The sequence below is a fragment of the Cryptomeria japonica genome, chromosome 7, assembly GCF_030272615.1.
Source record: "Cryptomeria japonica chromosome 7, Sugi_1.0, whole genome shotgun sequence".
In the NCBI taxonomy this organism is placed as follows: domain Eukaryota; kingdom Viridiplantae; phylum Streptophyta; class Pinopsida; order Cupressales; family Cupressaceae; genus Cryptomeria; species Cryptomeria japonica.
The window spans coordinates 598,846,346-598,873,832 of NC_081411.1; positions in this window are offsets into that span (position 1 = coordinate 598,846,346).

A 27,487-nucleotide genomic window follows, 5' to 3' on the forward strand; every position below is an offset into this window, starting at 1 on the left:
CACCAGAACTAGTTCTAGACAAATGGTGTATGGTCTTGGCCTTCTTCATTTTCCTTGGTTGTTCTGTGATTGCTTGTTGTAATGTGACCTTTGGCAACACCACTTTCTTTTTCTCAAAGGTGAAGCTTAACCATTTTGGTGTATCCTCATCCTTATCACCTTCAAGTGGTATGATGTCTGTAGCCACCATGTGTACCTTTGACTACTCTTCTGATTCATCCTTCTCCTCTTCTTGTTTAGGAATTTGGATACCTTGGGTTGAAGTACCTGGTTGGACCTGGCCGGTTTGGAGAGCGCTATCAATATTCAATTGTTGTTGTTGTTTGTGAAACTCTCCCAACTTACCACTTACTTCTTCTTCAAATTCCCTATCATCTTTATTCATTTCTTTCATTTCTCCTCCAACAACTATTTCTTTCAACAAATTCTCTTGGTCCTCTGGAGTTAAGACCAATCTCTCATCTTGTGAATCTTTGGGCTCATTTTGTTCTTTTTCTTCCTCAATCGATGACTCATCTAGTAAATCCTATCTATCAATGTCCATGGGATCTATTAGAGCCTATTTCCTAATCTGAATATACTTCTTTTCTTTCTTTTTCTCAGTCTTTCTTTGCACCAATTGCACCACAGTTTGCTCATCTTCCTGATCTGAATCAGACTCAACATTATGAATGGTGACCTTCTCTATTGCAAGAGTTAATACTTGTGTTAATGGAGGTAATGTTTTTGATGTAGCAAAAGTATGAGTTGGTGCACACACTGGCACTGTCACGGAATGGTAGTAATTGATGTTGTCAAAATTGGAGGTTGTGTTGTGGTGGTAAGTGGAGGTTGATAATATGTACTTGTTGTATCAGGAGGGGGTTGAACATATGTAGATGTTTCTTCGGTGGCCTTTCCTTGCTCATCTTTCTCCTGAGTGCCTTCTCCTAGAATTTTACCAATTGCCGCCCTTATAGGATGTACCTATGCCAGTGGGATGGCTCCTAAGCCCTCCCTTATTCCAAAATTTGCAGCCTTTTTCAACAATTCAACCTTTCTTATTTGTACCTTGACCCATTCCAAAAGCTTTGCTATGCTTGGCTTAGGTTCAGTAACCTCATCTGGTTCAATGGATGTGTTCTTTCTAAAACCAGACCTTGTCTTATCGGCATATTCTTTATGAACCCTTGACTAAGGATTACCAGAGGATTATTCATTTTATTTTCCTTTTGAGGTGCTTGGCCTAATCCTCAAACTTAGCCATTATTTAGTTCTTTCTATAACAGTTTGAGTTACTATATCTATATTTACCTCTTCCTGCATCGACCATCTTATTGGAGAAAGGGGCTTTTTATCAATTTCGTGTTCCTTCTATGTTGGGTCTAGCCATTCACCGTATCTCTTAATTTTTTAGGGAGATTGGTCTCTATTTCAAAATTACTTATTTTCAGAACCGAGAGCTTGGAATAATTTTTCTTTAACTTCAAAACTATCTTGGAGGTTGGCCAAAAAATCCTCCAAACTTGGTTGATGCCCATCATATGCTTTTGGAATCATTTGCTTTAATTTGTCGTATGGGTCATAATACTCCTGAGCATAGTTAAATTATTTTAAATGTAAATCTTGCATCTCTAGCTCAGCCAACTTAGCTACTTGAATTTTAGAATAGGAAAAGTAACCAATTGAAATAGAGAAATCAACACTTGTCTTATGTTTTGAAGATAACAATGATTGTAGCCCAACCATCTGACTAACATATTGTAAGAGTATTATTCAGTCATTATAGTATCGAGGCAACAACATAGGGTTCCCTGTGAATCCACTAAATCTGATATATGTGGAACATTGGTTCTTAATAAACCAACATGCCCATTCCCTGATTATGGCCATTGCTTCTAGGCTTATTCTGTACCATGTATCGCCTGTGAGTTTGATAATGAAAGGGAAAAGGAAGGCATCATTTATTGTTTTGAAATGCATCTTTGTGTTGCCCAAAGGGAGTTGAGTGTAATACTCCCACACCTTCTTTTGTGCTTTCTCATCACCAAGCTAGCCTTTTGTTTGTAATCTTGGAAATTTGCCTGCTCGGGTGGCTACCCAGATAACATACGAGGTGAAGAAGAATTTCTTTGTTATGTGTACCTCAATCAATTGCCTATGTATGTTGTTAGACAATATTTGGGCCCAATCAAAGTATTATTTTCCAATCAGATTAGTTGTCATATATTGGAACATCTAAGGGTGGAAATATCGACAATCTATCTTGCCAAAGGCCTTGCTCAACATGATGATTAAGTCACGTCATGGCTCCTTGAAATCAGCCTTTAGAATATCAGTGGCCTTTAGTCATGTCTTCCTCTCCTCTAACCAATGTTCATTCATGTGTCTTTTGCATGAAGCAGTATCATTTCTCCATACTTCAACAACTTCTTCCTCAATAGTTAGGAGCACTTCATCCCTTGAAGGGATGCCAAATACAAATCCTAGCATATCAGTCGACAGATCAATTATTGTCCTTCCTTGATCATTCATGCACTTTCTAGTGTTTTTGTTATAAAATTGTGCCATGGTCATAATGAATTAGAGGGCTTGGACAGGTTGAGGAAAAATAGTACCTCATGATTTTCCTATAAGGAGCCTCTAACCTTGGCCTATCCAATTGTGTTCTTATTTCATCTAATTCAATGTGCCCCACCTCAGTGTCAGTCACCCATTTAATCTGATCATCCAACTTGGAAGCATAAACCTGCCCTTGATAATTGTACTTCATGGTTGCGGGGAGTTTATCCAATTCCTTGACTCTCTTGCTAGAGGTTGGGTCCATTTAATTGCTCTGATCTGGAAGAAGGAAACACAAATTAGCCTATCAAAAAGTATCAAAATATGAATCTTATCACCCACTTCGGGACTCCGGGGTGGGTAACTCCTAAAATAACTGTCACAATTCATGAATGCAGGCGTTAAAGGGATTCCAAAACATTCTCATAGAAGACAACGACCAAAGTGTTAGGTGCTTCAATTCTTCTTTTGACAAGGATACAGGTTCTCTTGTTACATATATTTTAGGAAATTCAAATAATTATGCTCAGACATCAACAAACTTGCTATGGCTTGAGATGAAGCACGTTCACTCGAAAAGAATTTATTCATGGATTCCTTTGCAAAATCTACGGTCTCTAATCATTCTCGAAGAACCTTCATGAACTCCTTACAGTTTGTGGCAACATATTTATCAGCAGTGTTCAATAATTCTCATAAGCCATGAAACACAACTGTGGAAGAGGATTAACCAGGTATTTTGTTTTTTGTTGAGTCTCTACAAAGTTACATGATCCATTTTGGATTTATAGGTCAAGTATTCTATGTAAATATTATCATATTCAATGGTCAAAAGGTTAAAAATTACATTTTATTTATATTAAAAATAATCATTATTTATTTTATTTTTATTAATCAAAATTAATTTTAATCTTATAAATACAGTATAAGAATAACTTATTCTGACGGAGATTATTTACCCTTCAAGAATAACATCTTAAACAAATAAATTTGATATTTCAGGTCCCTTTCCACTTGAAAGAGTTGCAGCTTCACGGAAAGCATTGCATGGAGTTTCCAAATTCTTTGGGAATGCTTACTCATCTGGAAAAACTGGACATACAAGATGGTGCGAAATTTTTTTTGAAGGGAAGATCCTATCAGATAATCTTAATAGTCTTATTCATCTTAGAATATTAATTTTGAGGCACTTAAAAATAAGTGGGAAAGTTACTTTCGACAAAAGTGGAGTAGCATCCCCAATGACTAGGATAGAAACAATACATTTTGAAGGGTTAAAAATTTTGATAAATGTCTCAATTGTTAGTGACCATTCTCCTAGCCTTAGATCTCTTCACATTACGAATATGTCAAAAATAAGTGAAATGGATTTAACATGGGTAACAACTTCAAATTCTCTTATTTTGTTTTCTTATAAAAAATTGAAAAGGACAGCCGGAAACTTTGACCTGAAAAATCTTGTAAGCTTAAGTATCGTTGAATGTCAACAATTTGAGGAGTTTCCAGGCCTTATAACTTTGAGTTGCCTAGCGTCCCGAATGACTAGGATAGAGAAAATTGATATTGATGGGTTAAAACTTTTGACCAGGGTCTCAATTAGTTGGGGGAATTGTCCCAGCCTTAAATCTCTTCACTTTAGAAATATGTCAAATCTAAGTGAAGTGGATTTAATAGGGGTAACAACTTTGATTTCTCTTCTATTGGGTTGCCGTAACAAACTGAAAAGGATATCTGGTAACTTCGAGCTGAAAAATCTTGTAAGCTTAAGCATTGTTGAATGTCAGCAGTTTCAAGAGTTGCCTGAATAGTATCACCATTGATGGATGTTAGAAGTTGCGGAACAATAACAGACATTGAAAAATTGAAAGAATTAAATAACCTTTATCTTTCAGCAGATGACAAAGCTACATGGAATTGCATTCAAATGATCTAGGTATTTAACACTTTTATTTTTGTAATAGAATTGTATCTTTCACTTTCAAGGTAGTGCATTTTTTTGCGCTTGTGATTAAAGAGCTAAGAGTCCTTACAAGTATCTATGTTTTACGCAGATCACAAATAAAACGTTATTTGTTATTTATAGCTTTCATCTGAATCTAATGTAACCCTCTAAGACAAAATTAGTTTTTGCTTGTGCATTCAGAGGATGCCATCAGAGTTCACAACAGTGATCAATAGAGAAGGTAATGCAGCGGAGTCAATTATAAATGCAAACCTCTTTTTCGATATGATTGGTGTAAAGGCAATAAGTGATATTTATATATATTAAAATGGCGAAATGGAGGTAACATTGAAAGCCCTAGAGTCATTGAGCGACATTATTGTGTGTGTCGTGGTTCAAAGCCGTGGGAGAAATAAAATAGACGATCCTACTCGCATGAATGCTTTCAACATAAGCATCTATGTTGCAAGTGGAGAATGGATTCTCACCATGGTTCTTGGCACTGGATGGGAAATAAACAAAGCTCAGCGGTATATTCATTATATTGATGGGTTTTTTTGATGATCATGCTCGAATAAAGAACGGGTGTATAGCCACTGTAAAGAAGGGCGAAGAATGGAAAACACTTCTGTAAAGCGGAAAATCGCGAGCGAACCTTAAGTGTTCCCCCACCACTCCGAGGAGAGGGGAAGGAGGTCACTAGGGTTGACGGTTTTCACTTAGGGGAGACTTTACATTCAAAAGAGGGGTTGAAACCCACAAGATCCAATCCCACACAATGCAAGATTGGATTTTAAATAAGTTTCAAGGGTTAAGACAACAAGGCTACCCTCTTTTGTAAAGAATGTAGATAGAAGGATTAAGCTAGGAATGCATAGAAAGTGAGAAAGATTCACTTATAAATAGAGATAGGAATATAGGATAAAGCTGCGGACCTGGAATTAGCAGTAAAATGTCGAGACGGCGCTGTCCTGCAAATTTGAGCAAAAGTTGACGGGATGATGGCGCCCGGCGTGCACACGGTCCTCCGAAAAATCCGCGAAACGAAGGGGGATCTGTTCGTCTCTGCACAAGGATTCCAAATCTTCAATTACAGTCGCGTACCTGCAACCTACACACAGAAAAGCGAAGACGATTGGGGGGTTAGGTATTAGGGGTTTGCCCTTAGGTCAAACCCCAGTTTTGAAATTAACCAAGAAATGAGAAATGCTGTAAATGTAAATGATTGTAATGTAAAACAAGTACTAGTACCTTGTTGTAAAAATGTTTGTATTCTTACATGCAAAGGTGTAGATGTTGTTGTATGTTGTATGTTGTATGTTGTATGTAGTATGTTGTAAGTGATCTCCTCTTCAATGGTTGAATTCTTGTCTTGAATGCAACACTTAGCCTTGAATGGAGACTTAGAATGATCAATTGCTTGAAGGAATGCTTGAATGCTTGAATGCTTGAATGTTTGAATGTTTGAATATCGCTTCCGCCTTTTTTTCATCTTACCCAAAATGGGAGAGGAAATGTAGTTTATATACTTGTCAATTAGGGTTAAAAGACTGATTTTTCCGACCTTAGGCCGACCAAAAAAGATTATTTTCCAGTTTGCAAACTAAAAGACCCGAAGCCCCATAAGAGACCGAGCCCAAAATAGGGCCAGGGACCAGGGCGCTAGGCGCCATGGTCCTGGGGGACCAGGGCGCTGGGCGCCATGGTCATGGGGGACCAAGGTGCTGGGCGCCCTAGTCCTGAAGGACCAGGGCATTGGGCGCCATGGTCCCACCTCCCAGGATAGCAGGGTGCAAGGAGGATCAGGCCAGGGTGCTGAAAAATGCAGTTTTTGATGTTATGAACAAGTTTCGGGGTCTCCATTCAGGTTTAGTGTTGCGTCGTCATCGTGAAGACCCAAATGCAGTCAAAATTGCAAGTGTCGCAATTTTAGGACGCTACATTTAGCCCCCACTTTAGCGGGAGTATAAGCATACGCTCATACTTCCGGTAAAGTACAAGGAAACAACATTGAAAGACTTTCACCACGTCAAGGAGGCAAGACACACCAAGCCCCCAGTGGACTAAAGATCTTACGACTTTGATTGACAAAGTAAAAGGGAAGATCACGAGGGAGAACCATGACTGTCAGTAGTAAGGTTCCCTCACTATGAGTCATGCAAGAGAAATACCAAAAATTTTCAAGGCAAAGCTAAGTTCGCCAAGAAATTTTCAAGTATCCTGAAGGGATAGACGGGGTGTATGCCCCCTTACGTTAAAGCAATCGCACACGCCTCAACGAGGGTGATTGCTTTAAGGTAGTGAGACACATAAGAAATGAGAAGGGAAAGGAGCACGTTATCACAAAGATTTAGCCCCCAAGTGTGAGATAAACCCAAGGATAATAAACACAAAACACAAAGCACGAGGTGACTTCGCTTTCCTCGGGGTCAGTATGCTGTATGATAATTCATGTATATCATATGTATGTATGCATAATTGTTCTTCATTCCCCAATCAAGGAAGGTCACCTAGAAGAAGGGAACACATGTGTCTTTTGAGTCAACATGAGAGAGACCAAAAGAGATCTCAATGCTTTGCATCGTCCTCAAGTAGACAACACTAAGGACAACAAATAGAAGAATGAGAATAACACATAGAAGAAGTAACAAAAGAGAGGAGGAGAGAGTCTGCCATGCTAATGAAACTAGTCTAGCACGCCATCTACCCCCCGATCTTGCTGATCAATGTTTCGGGAAGGCAAGGAACATGCTAGAGGAGGAACATCCAACACAGCAGATGGAGCTATCACAAGATCCAAACAAGGGCTATGTTCATGTTCCAAGCCACGTTGTTCTTGTCTAGGAGCTAGGATAAGTGCTTTAGAAAATTTGTTAGATAAATGGTTATCAACATCAACATATTCATATTCACTATCAACATGAAGAGGAGTAACATTTTCATCATGAATAACATTTTCATCTATATCATCATCAAGATTTATAAAAATAGGATCTTTAACTCGCACAAGATCAAGACCATCATGCATCTTATGTTTAGGAGATTTTGGAGAAAATGGAATAATGCTTATTGAAGGTGTTTTTGGGGATTGCAAAGTTTGAGAAGCAGCTACCTGAGCTCTAAGACGACGCTTTCATCGGCGTTCACGTGCAAAATGATTTCGTCTAGTCTTAGTAGGAAGTGGAGAAGATTGAGGAGGAGGAGTGTTCTCATCCTTATCACTTGGGTGTTTAGGCTGTGGTCTCTTAGGCTGGGTAATAGGAGAAGAGGAAGGTCTCTCTCTCTATAAAAGGAAGGAGGAGGAACTGCTCCATATAAACGAGGAATATTTGGTTTAGGAAGGAGACCAAGTCCATCATGACGAGGAGGTATAGGTCTGCTTTTAGAAAGTTTATTAGACATAGACATAGTCACATCCATATGAATGGGTTGGGAATCTTCTTGAGGAAAGACATTAGTTTTATCTTTCAAAGGAAGAACTTCCTTCTCAAGAACGATAGGAATATCAAGTTTGGGTGTTCTAGGTTCACTTAGAGATAGGATCATATCTGTTTTCCACTTTTGATAAGATTTGAAAAGATGATCACTTCGCGGTGGAAGAGGTTGGAATTGTTTAGGCCAAAAATAATCAATCAGAACGCTAGAAGTTCTTTCAGCTGGTTTAAAGAGACTATGATTGATAGTAACAACTTCACCATTATGGGGAAATTTCAAACACTTGTGAATAGGAGAAGCAATAGCTTTCATGGAAGATAGCCAAGGATAGCCTAGCTTCACACGAAATTGTTCAGATGAAGGAATAATAGCAAAGTTCACATCAAGAGATTTGTTATGGACCTCAATAGGTAATGTAATAGAACCAATTGCAGGAGAAGAAAATGCATCAAATAATTTCACAACCACATCTGTTTTGTCATAGATCACTTGATTCAATTGCAAAGTAAAATGGAATTCTTCAGTAATAACATTAACCATGCAAGAAGGATCAATAAGCACTCCACGACAAGGTGTATTCTTGACTTTTGCAACTATGTATAAAGGACCATCAGGTGCCCTGATAGTTTCACTAGAATCAAATGTGATGGAAGGTTCTTTAGGGTTTTCTTGCTGCTCTACAAAGTTAATCACATTCGGAGTCATAGACACAAGACCATCAGATGAGAAAGAGGAATCATTAGTCTCAATCACATTAGAGGTATGAGAAGGTAATGGATCAGTAAAAATCTTAAGATTTTGGTTAGGAGGAGCTACAGATGTATTGCCTTTATCATTCACTCCTGAAACAAAGATAGTATTATTATCAATCAAATCTTGAATTTTACCCTTTAAAGCAAAACATTTTTCAGTATCATGCCCAGGTTGATGATGAAATTGACAAAAAGATTTGTTATCAAAATAGGGTGAATTAATCTTTATAGGATCTATTTGCTTTATAGGAGGGAGAGTAAGCACATTTTGTTCCAATAACTTATTCATAATACTATGCAATGATTCATTCAAAGGAGTAAACTTTCTTTCTTTCTTGAAAAACTTAGAAATAAGAGGCACACCTGATGCTGTATTCACATTGTTGTTGATGATGTTTTCATTGAATTTAATGGACTCTCTGTTCGGTTTAAACTTCCCAAATGGTTGTTAACTACTATCACCCTTATCACTCGGAGCCATAGGATTTGCTTGTTCCATTTGACTCACAGTCAGTTGATAATTGTGAAGAGTCGCACACAACTGTTGGAAAGAAGTAAACTCAGAAAAAAAAAGTTTGTCTCGAATATCTTTTTGTAAATTAGAAATAAAGATTCTTTGAATATCATTGTCAGGCACTGGAAAAGAAATTTGAGCATACAAATGCTTATATCTACCAATGAAATCAGTCACTTTTTCTTTAACACCTTGCTTACAATGCATTAAATCAATCAAAGTAACTTTAGGACTTATATTGTTTTGAAATTGTTGAATGAAAGCATTTGCAAGTTGTTCGAAAGAATTAATAGAATAAGAAGGCAACGAGCAATACCATTGTAGGGCTTTATCTCTTAATGTCCTAGTAAACAGTTTTGCAAGCAACCTTTGGTCATAAGCAAAGTCGGTACATATTGTTTGAAAAGTCTTAACATGTGTTAGAGGATCACCTTTACCATTATAAAGTTCCAAATGCGGGATTTCAACATGTTTAGGAGGGATAGCTCGAACAATGTCAAGAGAAAGTGGGCTCGCAACATCAAATGTGGGCACACTAAACTTAGATTGATTCATAGAGGCAATTTGTTGCTGCAAAGAAGAGACAGTTTGTGCAAGATTGTTAATGGTCGCTTCAGTTGAAGAGTTCATATTAGATGTGTTAGATTGTGATGGAGGTATTATGTTATTGAAGGAAGGTATTGATTGAGAGTAAGGTGGCGGGACACTATGATAGTTAGTCATAGGAGAGGATTGGAAAAGAGGAGCACTACAAGGAGGAATGGAATGGTTAAATGAATTGCCCCCTTGCGTCATGTTCATTTGTGGAGATGTAATAGGGAACACTCATTGGAGGAATGAATGAAGAAGTCGGATTGAATGAAGGAAGAGGGTTAATTGAAGAAGAAGGATTGCCCCCATGACTAGTGATCATAGGGGGAATGTCTTGTATAGAAGTAGTCATTATGTTTGATGTAAAGGTAGGTATGCTAGCAATAGAAGTTGTCAACGGAATAGAATGATTGACTTGAGTGGGAGGTTGTGTATAACCTAAAGTTTCAGTACAACTCTTCATAGGCATCACATTCGAATCCACAATGTGTGCAATACCACGCAAAATATCAATTCCATTCTTATCACTTTGAATCATACGTTTTAGACCCTTAATTAATGAAAGAGCTTGACTATCAAGATACTCATGAGACATCCAATGCTGAAAATCATCAAATTGGTTATCCAATTTTGAAAGTTGTTCTACAGAAACCTCATGGAGAGCTTCTTCATCATTAAGAGGATTAGAGGAATTACCCGTGTCTTCGTTAAAAAGGCCATTCAAATTAGGTTCCATCTCCTCAGTAATTAAATCTCGGAAAGACTTAATTCTAAGGCTTCGTCTAACGGGAATAGTGTAAGTAGGGCTTATTGTTGTAAAACTCATGCACTAGAGAGGAAGAGAAGATTTTGAATTTTAGAGGTAGCAAATTTCAATAAAATCAGCCAATCTCCTAGATTTAAGCTGTTAAATGCAATCACGACAATCTCCCGAAATTTCGGAAAAAATGTCAGGGACCATGGCGCTCGGGGTGCACACGGTCCTTGCAACTTTTTTTGAAATTTTCAGGGATGAAAGTTATGATGATTTTAAAGCTAACCTGAAAAAATTGAGTGATTTTACGATCTGTAAATAGGCCAAATTAAAGTTGCAATCTCAAAATTGAACCCTACCAAGATTGTTGAAAAATGCAAAATTTGAATTTTGAAAAAGAGAGGGAAACTGAAACTTTGAATTTTATGATTTTAGAGGGAATACCAAAAGCAATGCAAGTTTTGAATTTTAAAAGTTGACTCAATTTCACGCAAAATTCAATTTTGAAAGTGGAAATCAAAGTTGTTGCAATTAAACACTTAATTTCAAAAGTCACAAATTGCAAGAATTTGAATAAAGCACTGAAATTTCGAATGAATGCCGACACACTTTTCAGATTTAGGACAGTAAGAACACAATTTTGCCACAAAATTTCAATTTCAATAATTTTTGAATGATTAGAAGCCTTAATCCAAGCAATCACTAGACCAACTTTGACTTTAATTTTGAAAGTGTTGTAATTGATAAAATCAGCCAAAATTCTGGATTTTAGCAAAAAAATACAATAAGATCTAACTCCCAAAATTTTGAAAAAAATGTCGGGGACGATGGCGCTCGGGGTGCACACGGTCCTCGCAACTTTTTTCCAAATTTTCAGGGATGAAAGATATTATGATTTTGTTGCGGAATCCAAAGTTACAGCTGATTTGGAGATGTTTTGATCAGTGAAATTATCAGTCAAAGGTTGAATTAAGAGGGTTTTAAAAATTAGGGTTTTAACACTTAACCACTTAATTTTCAGAATTAAAGCACAGATATGATTTGATAATTTGTAATAGAAGGGTAGATCTGAAACAAGCATTAACAATTAAACATTTCACAAACTTAATTACTAAAAAGAAAATTTAGGGTTTTTATGCAATTAACCTCTAAAATTTGCAAAAGATCAAACATGGAAATGTAATCAAGGCATCCAATTTTCAGATCTAGCCATGAATAATCAGAAAGGATGTTCACATCGGGTTCACCAAAATGTAAAGCGAAAAATCGCGAGTGAACCCTAAGTGTTCCCCCCACCACTCCGAGGAGAGGGGAAGGAGGTCACTAGGGTTGACGGTTTTCACTTAGGGGAGACTTTACATTCAAAAGAGGGGTTGAAACCCACAAGATCCAATCCCACACAATGCAAGATTGGATTTTAAATGAGTTTCAAGGGTTAAGACAACAAGGCTACCCTCTTTTGTAAAGAATGTAGATAGAAGGATTAAGCTAGGAATGCATAGAAAGTGAGAAAGATTCACTTATAAACAGAGATAGGAATATAGGATAAAGCTGCGGACCTGGAATTAGCAGTAAAATGTCGAGACGGCGCTGTCCTGCAAATTTGAGCAAAAGTTGATGGGATGATGGCGCCCGGCGTGCACACGGTCCTCTGAAAAATCCATGAAACGAAGGGGGATCTATTCATCTCTGCACAAGGATTCCTGATCTTCAATTACAGCCGCGTACCTGCAACCTACACACAGAAAAGCGAAGATGATTGCGAGGTTAGGGATTAGGGGTTTGCCCTTAGGTCAAACCCCGGTTTTGGAATTAACCAAGAAATGAGAAATGCTGTAAATGTAAATGATTGTAATGTAAAACAAGTACTAGTACCTTGTTGTAAGAATGTTTGTATTCTTACATGCGAAGGTATAGATGTTGTTGTATGTTGTATGTAGTATGTTGTAAGTGATCTCCTCTTCAATGGTTGAATCCTTGTCTTGAATGCAACACTTAGCCTTGAATGGAGACTTAGAATGATCAATTGCTTGAAGGAATGCTTGAATGCTTGAATGCTTGAATGTTTGAATGTTTGAATATCGCTTCCGCCTTTTTTTCATCTTACCCAAAATGGGAGAGGAAATGTAGTTTATATACTTGTCAATTAAGGTTAAAGACTGATTTTTTCGACCTTAGGCCAACCAGAAAAGATTATTTTCCAATTTGCAAACTAAAAGACCCGAAGCCCCATAAGAGACCGGGCCCAAAATAGGGCCAGGGACCAGGGTGCTAGGCGCCATGGTCCTGGGGGACCAAGGCGCTGGGCGCCCTCGTCCTGAAGGACCAGGGCGCTGGGCGCCATGGTCCCACCTCCCAGGACAGCAGGGTGCAAGGAGGATCAGGCCAGGGTGCTGAAAAATGCAGTTTTTGATGTCATGAACAAGTTTCGGGGTCTCCATTCAGGTTCAGTGTTGCGTCGCCATTGTGAAGACCCAAATGAGGTTGAAATTGCAAGTGTCACAATTTTAGGATGCTACAACTTCATATATTTAGAAACATCATTTCCAAGCTATATAGAGTGATGTAATTGTGTTTTATATTTCTATAAGACTTGGGTTGTCTTTTCTATTTGTTTCAATGTGCAGTATTGTTAGACAATTCAAATAATCAGAAGACAATTAAGAGGGGCGGGGGGTGAATCAATTGTCACAGATTATAGAACATTTAGCAATTAAAACTTTAATACCGGAATGCGTAAACCAAATATTGGAATAACACTTAAACCAATTAAGCATAATCAATAATCAAAAAATAAATACCATCCACATGACACCAAGATTTATATGTGGAAAACCCGGTAAAGGGAAAAAATATGGTGGAAAGCCTACCTAGAGTCAGATAATACTTCTGCAGTAAGTATGTGATTACAATTGAGGGCCTTGCACTTGCAGGAAGGCCAACAGCCTAGAGCGCACTTCTCATCACAAAAGGAGTCTCACTAACTACATATAGATCCAAACTACAATCTGGAAGAAGTGTTTGAACTACAAAGATAGCATCTCCTATGCCTGAGTATAGTTTCGGTTAAGCTCAATACCAGAGGACTAAATCTTCTTACATAAACCCAATTCGATCTCCAATGATCAACCAAATCCTCTTCCTGAATGATATTACATTATTCGTGCATTACATATTCATATCCATTCCCTGACCTTATACCTATATCATCTACAATGAGATCTTACATCATATATATACAAACCCTCGACCATAAACAATCAGGTTGGCCACTAGACAATAAACCAAATACATAATTACAAAACATGCCGGCCTTAGACCAAACAAATAATATCCAACACATAAGACATCAACACATCAACACATCAAGAGGACCAATCCACACATTACATTAAGTCAATCCATAACCTAGATCAACTGGGACCCAATATAGGTCCACACGCTAAAGCAATGATCTCCATTTGCCAAGTCTCGAACATGGTCATCAACAACATCCTGAATCTCCACCAGAAACTGCACCAACACCACTTATGCATATCATCAAAGATATTCATCAAAAGCTCTGCCGGTGAAACCATCGTTGGAACCACAAGCCAAGCTTCCAAGCAAGAAGGATAACATCTGATCACCAGATCAAAACCAACTTACTGAATATGAACATGAGTATCATGAATAAGCCAATTCAATTACCAAACCATACTGAAGCCTACCAGATTATGTCAGATTCAAACCAACTAGAAACTACTCAACCTACCGGGACCAGAAGGGTGTCGGTAAAGCATCCAAATAGATAGTGTTGACATGAATGACAAAACATCAATGCAACACATAATCAATTCCTCCAAATGGCCAAAAATATCCCCCTTTGGCATTGATGGCAACACTAGATGTGAAAAATATCTAAGTACCAATAAATACCAAACAAGTCTCCCCCAGAAGGGTGTCGATAAAGCATCCGAATAGCTAGTGTTGACATCAATGATAAAACATCAGTGCAACACATAATCAATTCCTCAAAATGGCCAACAATCTCCCCCTTTGGAATTGATGGAAACACTAGATGTGAAAAACATCTAAGTACTAAGAAATGCCAAACAAGTCTCCCCAAATGGAAGACAACCAACAATCTCCCACATACAGATGTAGTAATGAAGTTCTGAAACAAAGACCAAACTCCCCATGTGAATGATATCTTTGTAAACCTCTGAATTATACATATATCTCTCCCCCTAATGTATACAACTCCTTAAGTTTTTTTTTTCACATCAATATCTCTCCCCCTTCGACATCAATGCCAGAAATCTGACAAAAATATCAATGCAAAAACATAAGCCATTGAATCACAAAGCTGACTACTCCCCCTGAGCAGTAGCATCCCCACATCAGTGCCAGAAAAAAATATCTTTGATAATGCATACTAGACTGATGCAAACCGCATCAATCAAGTCTCTACTGGAGGGGCAAAAACTCCCAATCTGTCTCTGAAGTACTCAAATGATTCCTTAGGCAAAGGTTTAGTGAAGATATCTGCAATCTACTCTTTAGTGTTCACATAAACCAATCTAACTTCATCTGTTTCCACCGTTTCCTTCAAAAAGTTGTACTTAATAGATATGTGCTTTGTCTTAGAATGAAATACCAGATTCTTTGATATATCAATAGTAGCAGAGTTATCACAGTGAATAACTACTTGTCCAGTGTAATGCACTTTGATATCCTTTAACATTTGCTTCATCCATAAAACCTATGTATAGTTAGTAGTTGCAGCAACATACTCAGCTTCATCAGTAGATAAAGAGGTACATGGCTGCTTCTTGTTGATCCATGAAACAAGTTTCTTTCCAAGAAAGAAAGCTCCATCGGATGTGCTCTTTCTGTCATCAACATCTCCAGCCCAATCTGCATCTGTATATGCAGATAAAGTAAAGTCATCATTTTTAGAGTACCATAAACCATAATCAGTTGTTCTGTGCAAATAATTGAAAACCCTCCTCACCGTACTCACATGATTTTCTCTAGGATCACTCTGAAATCTTGATACAATACAAACAACATTCATTATGTCAGGCCCAGTCTGAGTCAAACAAAGAAGACCTCCAATCATATATTTGTATCTTGTAGGATTTACCGGTGCAGATACATCCTTCTTTGTCAATTTATCACTTGTAACCATAGGAGTACCGACCGTTTTAGAGTTTTCTAAACCAAATTTCTTCAATAACTCTCTAGAATACTTAGTTTGACAGATGAAAATACCTTTATCAGTTTGAGTAATTTGCGAACCTAAAAAAAAAATTCATCTCCCCAATCATAGACATCTCAAATTCATTCTTCATATTGTTAGCAAATTCCTTACACAACTTATCTTTACCTCCAAAAATAATGTCATCAACAAATACTTCAATAATCGGTATATCATCATCAGTGATCTTATAATATAAATTATTGTCAGCATTACCCTTGGTAAAACCAAACTTCAAAAGATATTTATCCAACCTTGCATACCAAGCTCTAGGTGCTTGTTTCAATCCATATAAAGCTTTCCTTAACCTGCAAACTATGTTTGTATCATCTGATAGTGAAAAACCATCAGGTTGCTCAATATAAACTTCCTCATCAAGATCCCCATTCAAAAATACACACTTAACATCCATCTAATAAACCTTGTAGTTTTTGTGGGCAGCATAGGCAAGAAATAATCTTACAGCTTCAATCCTAGCTACATGTGCAAAAGTCTCTCCATAATCAATTCTTTCCTTCTAAGAATATCCTTTACAAACCAATCTAGCCTTATTCCTTACAACTTGACCATTCTTATTCAATTTATTCTTAAAAACCTATTTAGTTCCTATAACGTTCTTATTTTTAGGCCAGGGAACCAAAGTCCATGTGTTATTTTTCTCAATCTGGTCTAATTCTTCTTCCATAGCTTTCAACCAATATTCATCTTTACATGCCTCAATTATTGATATCGGTTCAACTTGAGAAATTAAACATACTTCATTAGTTGTCAGTCTTCTTGTCATTACTCCATTGTTCTTAGCTCCAATGATCTAATCTTCTAAATGATTCAATCTCACATACCTAGGAGTCTTCTAACTCTCTGTTCCTCTTCTCGGTTCTTCAATTACTATAGAGTTTTTTGATACTACTAGAGTAACTGGTTCAACACTTTGTTCTGGTAAAGGTTCTACTGGTTCAGATATAATCATTTCCATTGTTGGTTCCTTCTCATAAACTTTGATTTGACCTCTATTCAGCTCATCTACTTTGACATTAGCACTTTCCACAATTCTCTACAATCTCTTGTTATAACATCTATATACCTCGCTTTCATTAGAACAACCACCAATATGCCTTCATCACATCTAGGATCAAATTTGCCAATGATATCATCTCTCCTGATATAACATTTACTACCAAAGATTCTGAAATACTTAATTGTAGATATATTGTCAAACCATAATTCATAAGGTGTCTTACCAGTTTCTCCTTTGATATGTAATATGTTGAATGTATAAACCGTTGTGCTCACTGCTTCTCTCCACTAGATATGAGGTAGACTATCTTCCATCATCATTGTTCTAGCAGCATCCAAGATAGTTTTGTTCTTCTTTTCCACAAATCCATTTTGCTGAGGTGTCTAGGGAGCAAATAATTGTCTTCTTATACCATGCTTCTCACAAAAGTAATTAAACTCACCGGATGCGAATTCTCCACTATGATCTGACCTCAAATATTTAATCTTCAATCTTGTCTCAGTTTCCACTTTAGCCTTAAAGATTTTAAACTTTTCAAATGCTTCATATTTTTTCCTTAGAAAAGTAACCCACATCATCCTAGAATAATCATCAATGGTTAGAATGAAATATCTATCACCTTGAAAAATTTTAACTCTAGCAAGGCCACACAAATCAATATGAATAAGATAAAGAACATCATTAGATTTATCTTGTATACTCCTAAAAGAGGTTTTGACCTATTTATCCATTTAACATTCTTTATATACCGGATTATAGGGCTTCACAATCTTAGGTATATCTCTAACTGCCTTAGTTGAACTGATCTTCACAATGCAATCAAAATTCACATGACATAACCTTTTATGTCATAGCCAACTCTCATCAATTTGTGAATCAAACATGTCTTCTCACTAGAATTAAAATGAAATATATTACCTTTTGTCTGTGTACCAGTTGCAATCTCCAAACTAGATCTATTAATGATTTTGCATTTTTCATCCTTGAACTATAATTGAAATCCCTTATCCACCAATCGTCCAACACTAAAAATATTATGCCTTAAACCTTCAACATAATAAGCATTGTTAGTATTGTTCTTAGCATCCAATGATATAGTTCATTTTATTTTGATCATACATGCTTTGTCAACTCCAAATCTAACCATACCGCCATCAAATTCTTGCAAAGATAGAAACTTCCCTTTATCTCCTGTCATATGATGTGAACAACCACTATCAATTACCCATTCATCCTTGTCTTCAATTTTAGTAGTAAGTGCCTTCTCTTTAGGTACATTCTCTTCCAATGCCATAACATCTTCCTTGATAGCTAGGAACACCCATTCCTTCCCATTGTTAGAACCACTAGCAGAGTCTTCTGTCGGTTCATCATTAGAATCAGTAATGCTTTCCTCATCCGCTATGTAGCATGATTTGTCTTTGTTTTTCCTATACTTATACTTGTTCTGATATCCACATTTAGGCTTAAAAGATCTTCTAACTCTTTCTTCAAATCTTGAATTCCTTTCAGGACATCTAGATGCAAAATGGCCAATCTTATAACATGCAAAACATTTAAAAGGTACTTTTCCTTCATACTTACTTCCTGTCAGTCCTTTAGGAACTCTTCTAGAAAATAGTGCTTCAAGTTCCTCAAACTCATCATCTTCTCTCTTCATATAATCCAATTCCTTTGCATATAATTTTCTCCAATCTTGCATGTTGGTTTATGATGTAGATGCATGAAAAGAAAGTTTAGTCTTCATAGCTCCAGAAGGTTTCAATTCTTCAAGCTCAAAAGCAGATAATTTCCCAACCAAGGTATCTTTGTTGACAGATGTATTAGCCGTTGTTCTCAACTCATTAATTACAGTAGCCTTCATCTTGTAAGCCAATAGTAGGGCTCACAAAACTTTAGAAACAATTTCATCTTCACTCAAAGTTCCACCACAACATTGAATTCCCATAACAATCTTATTTACTCTTTCCATGAATGCAGTAATCCTTTCATCTTCTTCCATCTTCAGGTTTTCATATCTCACTTGGTAACCATCAAGTTTAGCAATCTTCACTGTAGTGTCACCTTCATTAATAGTCTCCAACTTGTCCCATATAGCCTTTCTAGACGATTTATCAATTAATCTCATTATTTGTTGATTAGAAAGTGCACACAAGAGGGCTTCTCTTCCTCTATAATCATTCTCAAGCTCCTTATCTAGGTTTGCTGGAGAAGGATTGCCAGATGCCAGATTATGAGGTGTAACACCATTCTGTGTGATCTCCCAAATCTCCTTGCCAAGACATCTCAGATGAGTCTCCATCTAAATCTTCCATACTATGTAATTTGTTCCATCAAGCCTAGGGATATCTCTCCAAAAGATAGCTCCAAATGAACTGGATGAACCTGAACTATTAGTCGCCATAGGATCTTCCTCAAGCGGTTAAGCTTCCGCAGAGAGGACCAATGCTTTGATACCAATTGTTAGACAGTTCAAATAACTAGAAGACAACTAAGGAGGGGGTGAATTAGATGTCATAAATTACTAGAACCTTTAGCAATTAAAAAATTTAATACCGGAACCCAAAACATTAATACCAGAATGCCTAAACCAAATACCGGAATAGCAGTTAAAATAATTAAGCATAAACAATAAATACCATCCACATGACACCAAGATTTATATGTGGAAAACCTTGTAAAGAGAAAAACCACGGTGGGAAGCCTACCCACAGTCAAATAATACTTCTGCAATAAGTATGTGATTACAATTGAGGGCCCTGCACTTGCAGGAAGGCCAACAGCCTAGAGCACACTGCTCATCACAAAAGAAGTCTCACTGACTACATAGAAATTCGGACTACAATCCGGAAGAAGTGTTTGAACTGCAAAAATAGCATCTCCTATGCCTGAGTATAGTTCTGGTTAAACTCAATACCAGAGGACTAAATCCTCTTACATAAACCCAGTTCGATCTCCAATGATCGACCAAATCCTCTGCTTGAATGATATTATATTATTTGCACATTACATATTCATATCCATTCCCTGACATTATACCTATATCGTCTACAATGAGATCTTACATCATATATATACAAACCCTTGATCATAAACAATCAGGTCGGCCACCAGACAATAAGCCAAATACATAATTAGAAACCATGTCGGCCTTAGACCAAACAAATAATACCCAACACATAAGACATCTCGGAAACACATCAAGAGGACCAACCCACATGTTACATTAAGATGGTCCATAACCTAGATCAACCATGACCCAATATAGGTCCACATGCTAAAGCAATGATCTCCATCCACCAAGTATCAAACATGATCACCAACAACATCCTGAATCTCCACCAGAAGCTGTACCAACACCACTTATGCATATCATCAAAAGCTCTGCTAGTGAAACCCTCGCCGAAACCACAAGCAAGAAGGATAGAATCCGATCACTAGAACAACACCAACTTACTGAATATGAACATGAGTATCATGAATAAGCCAATTCCATAACTAAACCATATCTGAGCCTACCAGATTATGCCAGATCCAAACCAAGTAGAAACCACTCAACCTATCAGGACCAGAGGGTGCCGGTAAAACATCCAAACAACTAGTGTTGACATCAATGACAAAACATCAGTGCAACACATAATCAATTCCTCCAAATGGCCAACAATAGCCTAGTTGATGAAGCTTGTAATAAAATTCACTATCATTTCTTTTGGTGTATATATAATTTTTTAATGTGTAGTTATTTCAATTATATTTTATGTAATAATTAAAGAATAATTTTGTCATGATGTCATTTTGAAAAATCTTATCTTGCTTATAAATGTTTATTGAGATGTCTTATTATCTATAGAAAACACTAGAAAGTTTCTAAATAAGCATCATATTGTGTAGTTCAAGTTAATTTTTAGTTTGAATGGAGCTTCCCCTTTTAATTTGAAGGTCAATTCTACATAATTAATTAGGACAAAGGAGTATGTCCTTGCATAGTTAAGCCTATAAATAAGGAAGATAACTTTCTCCCATACCATCATATCATCAAATATTGAATTGATATATTATTATCTGATTATTGAAGGTCACCTCTTCAATGTGATTTATTATATCTTTGATTTTTACCATTTATTTTCAACAAATGTCTTATATATTGCATACTTAAGAATATATCATATTAGATGCAAACCAAAACACTAATAAGAGTGTTTTACTGCTATGCATCCTCCACTAGGAGGAAAAAAAAAATCTCTGTCGTCTCAAGGACAGAGATATCCCTAGAATGTGGGATGAGGATGAAACATTACTTTGCCACTCCTCTATTGTCATTTGTAGGATGAACATTTCCTACCTTCCCTAGGATAGCTAGGGGACACCTGGGAAGGGAGCCATCTTTAGGACTCTAGCTATTCTGGCTCCAAAACGGCATGCCTCTATATGATGCATAAGGCATACCATTCAAGTACGACAAGTCCATGAGAGTGACTATCCTGGGACCCATAGATGACATGGAGGTATTTACGACAACGATGATGTGGATGATGTTGCTGGTTTGCGTTTGACGGAAAATGTTGTTCACGGTTAACATTTTTCTGGTCGTTGTCACCACGATGCGATAGTTACATCGGGCGAGGCAGTTAACATACCGTTAGCTAGGTGGTTTACATTTTTGGTGACCGCCAGTTTTGATTTTTATTTTTTTGAATGGCCATGTGGCTTACATTTTTTGGGTAACCTGCTTTATTGCATCCTCGAGTTGACTAACATCGCTGGTCACATGTTATGGACACAATTCTCAATTATTATTATTTTTCAATTTTGAATGAAAACTGGATTTCGCAAAAATTGAAAATATATTTCATCCGAGAGCTACATGCAAAATGCAGTGGTGGAGGTGAAACAAAATATTTGATGGTGTAAATTCATGTTGATCGTGGCATGACAATGTCCCCAGTTGAATCACTGGGTGAAGGAGCTACGCTTCAATTGTAGTTATAGATATGCATTGTCAAAATATCTATGGCTTCGAAGGGGAGGACAAAAGCCGAATGCATGCATAACGCGAGTTGTCTGGGTATATTGTATCACCTGTTAACATGCGGGTTTTTTCATGTGCAGGGAGGAGGTATCGTAGCGCACAAGGGGGTGGTATGATTCAAGATTGTTGTGTAGGGTTATGGCGACATCGGTAAATTCAAACCCTAACAGATAACGATAATTTTGTCATTCCTTTGTCAACCCTGTGTTTTCGATTGTAATTTTTTATATCATTTTTGTATCGCAGAGGTGGTTGTGAGTGTGCCCTTAGGAGGTGTCAAGAGTACAATGATTTGGGTAGAAGCTTAGGTGGTTGCGGTAATTTGAAACCCTAAGACATTCAATTGAAAAAAAAAATTTGCTGTCATTTTGTGTTCTATCTGTGAAAATTAGGCATCATTTTGCAGCATGGTCATGTCAGGATACCAAGGTTCCATGTTTGTGGTTTGGTGGAGTGAAGAAGATCTACAAGATTTTAAAGGTATGTGTATTTCCATAATTATATGTGTCGGTTTTTCATAGTGAGCAGAGCTGTTAAAGATGAAATGCTCATGTGAGGCATGGAAATCGACCTCTACAAGTCATGTTTTTTTTGTTTGTGTTTAAATTTTATTAAAAATGATGGACTTGTATATTATGGACCTTTGCATTCTTTGTTTTTGTTTCTTATTTTTCTTTATATGCAGTGGGAAAATTTTCTTGTTTGGCTTTATATGTAGTGGGAAAATTTTCTTGTTTTTCTTTATATTTAGTGGGAAATTTTTCTTGTTTTGGAGGAAGAACAGGGAGAAAATTTACTTGTCCAACTATCGCGTAAGGGTTAGATACTGCACGGGACGCATGTTTGCTGGCTCCAAAAAGTCATGGTAGTAGTCGTCTGGTAGTGGGTCGGCCTTTTATCTTTGTGACTGTAGATTTTGAAATGGACAGGTGGGATTGGGTTAGAATGCGCGTTAGGTATTCATGTTGGGGTTAGCCACGTTAGGGATTACAAGTCACCTCACTATTAGAAGGTGGGTCAGGGTTAGCAGCATTAGGTTAGAAAAAGCCAAAAAAAAATAAACAACTGTTGGCGTATGTGTGTGTTTGTGTGTATATTGCTTCACATTCATATATATATGGGTTTGGCAGGCTGCGTATATTTTGGCTCATTGTTGAAGGGTGTCTGATTTTTGAAGGCTTGATTGTTGACGGCTCAATGTTGACGGCTGATTTTTGGGATTTTGTTGAAAACCTTAAGGGTTTGCATTGTTTGTTTGCGGTTTGGCGTGTGCTAGTCTATATATATGTCAATAGGAAGCAACACACACACACACACATGCACACTCACACATAGACACACACACACACACACACACACACACACACACATGCACACACACACACACACACACACACACACACACACACACACACACACACACACACACACACACACACACACACATACACACTCATGTCCTCTGCAATACAGAAGAAAATGACAAGAATAAAACATAGATAAAAGAAACTATGGAAATATTATGCTCTGTTTCCATTATTCTCAGGTGCTCATTAGATTAAAAAAGAAAAGAAAACCTAACCCTAACACAATGGTATGCATCTATTCTAACTTCAAAACAGGCAAATATTTGACATAGGCTGAAGCTATTCTGGCTACATATAGAGGCAAACAAGAAACACAAACAAACAATGCAAACTCTAATGATTTTAAACAAAATCCAAACTGAAATAGGAAAAATACGAGTTATAGAGGTGGATTTCAACATACCCCAAGCCGCAACACAACACAGAAAACTGCAGCCCCATAAATCCCCCTTCAACAATGAGCTAGAATAGACATGGGCTGCTTCAACAAGGATCCCTTCAACAATAATGTTTTCATTCGCACATTAGTCTTACTTTTTCGACATTAGGAAGATTAAAAAGGCGCCATGTTTTCTATCATCAAACAAATAACAGGTCAACTCCTAATTGTCAACAAATAGTAGATCAACTCCTAAATAAGAGCAAGTCACACACAGTCAAGGAATGGTTGCATCAACTAGTCAACAACCTAATTTTGAGGAGTCTGTTTGCATCAAAAGACAAACCATAACATGTAAATGAGGTCAAGACCACGTAAAAGAATCTCAATTTGAAACAAAACATTTTACCTCACTTTCTCTTTCATGTAGCTATTAGGTGCCTGCCACTTGTATTTGCATATATATTTATTCTTGGACATGTATGTTGATGCATGTCATTGGTATGATAGGTCCTTTTTGGAGCCAGAATATATGTGGGAGGCAATGTGTATTGTGGCTCAACAACAGACCTATCGTACCAATGACATGCATCAACATACATTTCTGAGACATGCATACCATGCCAACTTGTCGTGGCGCTCAGACCAATGGTATGTGATGTGGAGCTGTTGTTGAGTTCTCGGTTTCACTCCTCAGGGCCCATGCAAAATTATGTGGACATGTCGGAGGATGGTTGTGGTATGCTTCGTGGTTACTGTTAGTTTATTTTGCATAACACGTACATTAAAAGCTTGTGAATGAAGGAATCGCATTCAGACGACATCTCGGCAGGAAGAAGAGGCCGTAGGCTGCAAAAATTTGTACATTTGTCAAAGAAAAGACTAGCACGAAACTCAAGTTACTCTCACAGTGGGATGCCTCTATTGTGGCTGCAAAAAATAGTATGGGGGGACTAACACCCCTTGTTTGTGGTAGGTTTCTAATTGTAGGTTTCGTATTTGATGGTTGCTTTTGTCTAACATGGCATTGTTAGTCTATACGATTTGTCTATTTTGGAGCCATAATAGACACAACCTCTTGGACATTGTTCATGTACAGTTTGTGATTTGATGTAGCTAATAACGGTAAAGCCAAAGGATAACATACGATGCAATTTACAATTGGAGTTGGAGTTAGTCAATAACAATGCTCGAGAATAGACAAATGCTATTGCATGTTAGTGACATGTTATTCAATTGCAGCAGTTGAATGTAAAATATAGTGTAAAACGTGTGACTAAGCTGCGTGTTAGTCAGACCATAGAATTGATTTCAAGTTGGAATAGAGGCGTTTTTCCTTGAGTGCATAACAACAGTATGAAAATAGGTGGCTAATATAGACAACTCTAGCACATCTCTAGCACTATGGCAAATTGAGACATATAATTTAGGTGATATAAATTACTTAGTGGTAGTTTATATTGAATGTTAAACTGCATTTTCATATATGAACATGTAGGTTCCTTTTATGTCTTTTGAAATGCATTTACTTCCCAATGTAGACTACCACTAACATTAGTTATCCATGCAGGTTGTTGATTTTCAAGGACTATTGAGCAGTCCCCCGGCAAATGTCCAAACATTCCCAGGTTGTTGCTCTCTCCCCCTTATTTAATGCTACTTGCACTGTAATGTCCCCTTATTAATAATCTGTGGGCTTGTGCAACTTTTTGAAAGGGGCTTGTTTTATATATATACATAGTTTGTTGTATATAATTTTTTTATGCGATACAAATGTATTTATAAATTTCAGCTCTTGATCATGTAATATTAATGTCCTTACTTTTACTGAATTTGATAATGATGAAAATGAACAATGCAATTGGTTGATGCCTTATATTATATGCTATAGATGCACCATATTAGACAATAAGATATTATTTTCCAACCTTAATGCAGTATGGTTGTTATTTATGGATCTTCGAGTCATGAAACTAGTGTTGAATATATGAACCAGAAATCTTGATTCTTGCGAACTATGTGTTATAAATTTGTATATATTCTGTTGATTTGCATGAGAATGTTTATGTTCATCCCAGTGTATTTCTATATCTAGATTATTGATGTTGGTGATGTTTAAGAAGTACACGTGTTTGATGATCCAACTCTGATTTGAAATGTTATTTGGGGTTCTATTTCAGATGTCTCTGGTTGGCATGATGAACTCCTCATGTGTCTATTCTTCACAATGTGTTTTTTTCTTTTCGCAACTTAATACTACGTTTTTAATAAATAATAATATTCACATAGCAACAAAGAGATGGAAGCTTTAGAATAGATACTCATTTCAAAGGACATGTGTCTTTGGAATAATGAATTGGAGGTCTCTGTACCCATTAATTATCGTCAAAGACTTTTTTAATGATAATGAATCCCTGTGTATTATCTAACATAGATTGACCATCTTAATTGTTGCACACTCAGTTTACACCGTCGATTTTGTAATTAGCAGTTGTGATTGACTAACTTGTCGCTAACACACTATAGGAAAGGTCTGTTTTGGAGCCAGAATAGACGCAACTGATGCATTAAGCGTGTTTTACATCCTTCTTTATCAATCCTTAATAAAGTCTAGTTTTTGTGTTGTATTTTGGATGGGGAGAACACAAGAAGCCTTTTTAACAGTGTTGGCGATGGATCATAGTCATTCTTTTATTGCAATTGCAATGAAATATGTTCTACAATGGAATGTCATAGATAGTTTATGGCTAAACCGTTAGTTGGGTTGTACATAACACAATGACATGTTGACTCTATATTGCAATGTGGGAATAACCAGTCATGTGTTGGCTGTGTCATTTGTGGTGAATGTGTGGTGTTATTGATAGTGTGAAGAATACGAATTGCATTTTTTTTGTTTCAGTTCAATCATGTCAATTGCATTGCGAAAAAGGTTGAGGGAAACTATTGATCTTGATTATGGGTTACTAGAGCTAAAGGCAGATGATCTCCTGGGAGTTGGCCACGTTCGCTTCCCAGTGACACGTGACATTGGCTTGCCTGTAAGCCAAGTAGTTTTAATGGATTATGCAACATGTAGTATTGCTTGGTGTTGTCACTGTTTAATGCTTGTGACTGGAGAACCAATTTGTATACCTAGGAGAGAGTTGGGCTTTCATATGTGGGACCAGTTTGGCATTCATATCTAAAAGATTCAGGAGTTGGGCTTTCACATTCAGGAGTAGTTGAGGATTCAAATCCGAAAGAGTCAGGAGTTGGGCTTTCAGATGCGAGACCAGTTGGAGATTCAAATCAAAGATTTAGGAGCTGTGCTTTCGCATCCAGGACTAGTTGAGGATTCAAATCTGAAAGAGTCAGGAGTTGGGCTTTCAGGTGTACGACAAGTTGGGGATTCAAATCTAAAAGATTCAAGAGTTGGACATTCACATCTACGACTAGTTGAGGAATCAAATCTGTAAGAGTCAGGAGTTGCACTTTCAGATGCGAGACTAGTTGGGGATCCAAATCTGAAAGAGTCAGGAGATGGGCCTTTAGGTCAAGGACTAGTTGGTGATTCAAATCTGAATGACTCATGAGTCAGGTCTCCAATTTTGAACCCATTGTCAAGTTAGCTTCTTAGTGACTGCACAACCACACTGGTAATTATTTATCATTACATTATATTTTTTTTCCATCATTGCATGGCATGGTTGCTGGAAGTTGGGATTTATAAGTGGAAATGTGGATATATACATGGGCATAAAAAACATTGATGATGTGTGCTATTTTATTGAACAACATTATGATAGTGGTTGTGCTGGTGAGGAAGATGAGGCCATTGGAAATATAGATGAGGATGATTATACTAATGCTCTAGGCAATGAGAGTGAAAAAGGGGATGTGCGTAGTGAGCATGAGGTGAGCATAGAGCAGGAGACTAAACA